The following is a 3,929-nucleotide window of genomic DNA, read 5'->3' on the forward strand; positions in this document are numbered from 1 at the left end:
TTTGTTACATACTGGGTATATATATAATGAAAATAAATTTTAATAATAATTCCTAAACTAAAATTTAATTATAATATAAATCATCGTCAAAAATTACTCTTATTTAAATTTAAAAAAATTTATCTTTAAATTGAAAATTCATATTTAAATTTAAATATAAGTATTTGTTTTTCTGATTAAAAGATTCAGCATTTCCATTTTTCCCTTTTTGTTTAAACGTGTATAAAGATGATGCGTCCCGCTTACTGGAAGGTAATCTCTAAAAATCGTATAGGTAACATATTAAATAAGAAATACGAAACTTAATCACAATTAAGAAAAAAAATAAGCATGAAAGAAAATAAGTTAACCAGTAAATTATTTGATGTATACTTACTCATGATACCAGATGCTGTTTGGTGTTCCTTGGACGCAAAACGTATCAAAATCTATTACTTTGTATCCTAACGTTATTATCCACTTATTAAATTGCATTAATAATTTTTTTTTTTAATTGTTGTTATTATTCCAAACAGCGGTATGGCACAAGATTATGCATTGTTTAGGAACAAAAAAATTGGTAGAACATCTAGTAACGTTAACATGTCCTCAGTCATTTTCTCAAAAGTGGCATCCTGCGAAAATAATCAAATATTTAATAAAAAGCTGGTTACTCTGTACCTAATTTGTAAATAAATAATGCTTAAAATTAAGAATTTCTACACTTTAAAATTTTTAATTTAATTTATTAATTTATTGAATTTTCTGAGATTTGAGTAGACATCAGTGATAGTGTTAAAATTAATATTAATTTATAATTAATTTATTTCTTGCTAGTTTAATTGCGGGCAACTCGTACATATCGAAGACCAAAGTCAAATAAACTTACGTTATAAATATTCGCCATTCCTAGCAGGATTATTACTTGTTCCAAAATTTGTCTATTTTTATCTTTGACAAACGAAAGACAATTTTCGATAATCAAACCAGACACGCATAATCCGCAACGTAATGTTATAACATCTGTAAATCACAATAATACAGTAATAATGAGAAAGCAAAAAGTTCATTTTTAATTCAAAACGTATTTATTTTCTACCTTTAGCTTTTTCTATTGCGTGTTATTTTGGTAAAACAATAATAATTTACATTAAATTAGAAACAGAATTATTTTGTCTAACGAGTAGTAAAAAATTGAGAATTATAACGAAATCAATAGATTTTAATACAAACAGGACTTGTTACAAACTTTGTAAAAAAGCTAGTAAAAAATTTTTTTGTACCTTTACGTTTCCTTGTTGGGAGTGGTGAGTTTTCCAAAATTATTTGAAGCAAAATGTCGTCTCCTAACAATTGATGACCTTGTAAAACTGGTCCATACAGTTTAACCTAAAAATATTAACATAAAATATATAAAATGTTAAGAAAATTTTATTTAATGCATCGTCAAGTACGTATACTAATGTGTGGTTTATTATTTTATCATTTTTACCGTATGTTTATTTGTGTTCCACATATTATCTTCTTCGTACGTAAAGTTATTCTGAAATAATAATAACAAAATAATTATTAAAGCTGGCAATTTATTTTGAATGTCAAACAGCCTTAATTATTACTTGATTTGTTTAATCTAATTATCGTATAGAGTTTGTTGTAAAATACACATTACAAGAATACATATTACATACCTTAAATTCTAAATAATCTTTAACATCACAGTGCATCTCTTCGTGCCAATTTATTTTAAAGAATACTTTACCGTTTTCGATGTACATTTCTACACCATGAATATTAATTACAAAATCGTATAAACTAGCGAATCCACACTGTTGGTACGGGACATATTCTCCTAAATAACGATGCTGATTTTGCGGCGGTGGAGTTCTTGATGACCTCGGATAGATTAGATGTTATCAGTCTTACATAGTTTCTCTTTACAACCAAGTAATATATTTCTTTTTTAAAAATTGTAAGCAATGAAGTATCAAAGTTTAACCGAATGATATTTTTGCAACAGAACTGAGATATATCTTTTATCTTTAATCTACCAAAAACAATCTATATATACCTAGCAAGCAATAAAATGTGTAAATCATTAAAATTTACAAAATAATTAAATTCTAGAAAAATATATATTTTTCTTAAAATGTTTTAGAGGTCCTAAATTTAATTGTTTAATCACGTCAGAATTCATGAAAAATTAATATACTTGCGAGTTTAGGATCTGGATAATGTAATTAAAACCCATTATTTACGTTCCTTCTATTTTAAGCTATCGTGTATATATTAAAAGATCTACAAAGACCAATTTAAAATGGAATGCTTACATGGCACCATTTTCCGGGAACATTTGGGGTGCTATCGTTTTTATCATCGTACTTTTAAGCGGATTGACCGTATTCGTTCAAATACTATTTACGTTCATGTTACCATATATTCGAAATAATCATTTGAGATTTCCAGAAATTTTGTTGATTATCTTAGGAACGTTTTGTAATCAAGGTAATTTTAATTTCTGCGCACAGTTCTTTTCTCGAGTACATGGCTTGATTTTGTATAATGCTTTTTTAATGTATGACCGCTATCTCTTTCATAAAAAATGGTATCAAGTATGAAACAATCGACGCTGAATCCTATAAGAATAATGCAGCTGGTAATTCATGTATTGGCAGTGATAGTAGCGGCGTATTTCGCTGCCTTAATGAGTTATCTTGCTGTTAAAACGATCGTTATGCCTTTTACGACTATGGTCGGCCTACTGCAGGATAACACTTATCGTTTTGGCGTGATCAAAGACTCATCTGATTATAATTTGTTCCAGGTGTTAAAAATACTTTTGACATTAACTTTCATAAAATCAATGTTTAGAAGATAGGGACATGGTATATTTGAAGCAAACAATAAAATAGTTATATATATATATATATATATATATATATACATATCTTTATGATTTGATAGATATAGGTACCATTTCGGAGATGTAGTGATACATATCAGGACATTTGTTACATACTGGGTCCGACCCGGTATTTTTTTATATGAATAGTAATGTACCAGAACCGGTACTAGCTTATTTAAAGATGTGTAATGTATAAAACCAGGACCAAGTTTCTGTTCATAGATTGCACATTAAGAGGACCAGTACTAGTATTTTAAATATACGCATTGTAACAAAAAGAGTCCTCCCTATGTAATTCGCTTTATTGTATCAAATTAGAGAACTTCTATTAATAGTGTACATTTCTCAATACATTAAATTTGAAAATAAGAATTCACAAATGTAACGAGAATGTGAACATATGAACATTGCTTTATCTGGATGTGTGTTTCAATCTTAATACGTGAGTAATACGAATATTAAGATCATTCTTCAATGGCAGTAGTTGTAGAGGATTAAGGAGTAAGCAGTAGACGTAAGTTATAAAATTAAGGCGTTCTTATGTCCGAGTGTCCATAACGGCGTGTAATAAAGATTATAATGAATTAATCGCACTAGTTTTTATATTAATACTGAACTCTAATAACTGAGAATAAGAATAGATCGTAGAAAATGACTTTCACCCATTTCGCTTACTTTGAAAATATTCCTTAATCCACTATTACTAAAGTCATTGTAGACGGACCTTTATATATATTTAAAAATAAATATCCGCAAACATGGTTAACGCACAATCAATTAATTTCGGAATTTCATCGATGTAGCGATATGTATTGAGCCCGGTCTGATTGCTGTCGTTACATCTAAGAAATTGGACCCCATATTTGTCGTTACATTGATGAAATTTTAGAATTAATCACTTGCTTCTGTATTAGTGAGGTATTTTGACATATATTTTTAGAAACGCAGATCGTATCATAGTTATGTCCAAATTGAAAAACATTCGAGGTAAACCAACACTTTAATATATTCACATTTTCATTTTATATGTAAATTCTGGTTTCCAAGT

At 28.1% G+C, this 3,929-nt stretch overlaps 1 pseudogene; it reads left to right on the forward strand.

The window, feature by feature from the left end:
• The first annotated feature begins 228 nt into the window (after window positions 1-228).
• Window positions 229-2,854, forward strand: LOC120357975 (annotated as a pseudogene).
• Window positions 2,855-3,929: the final 1,075 nt, after the last annotated feature.

Source organism: Solenopsis invicta, chromosome 5 (assembly GCF_016802725.1).
Source record: "Solenopsis invicta isolate M01_SB chromosome 5, UNIL_Sinv_3.0, whole genome shotgun sequence".
NCBI classification, from domain to species: domain Eukaryota; kingdom Metazoa; phylum Arthropoda; class Insecta; order Hymenoptera; family Formicidae; genus Solenopsis; species Solenopsis invicta.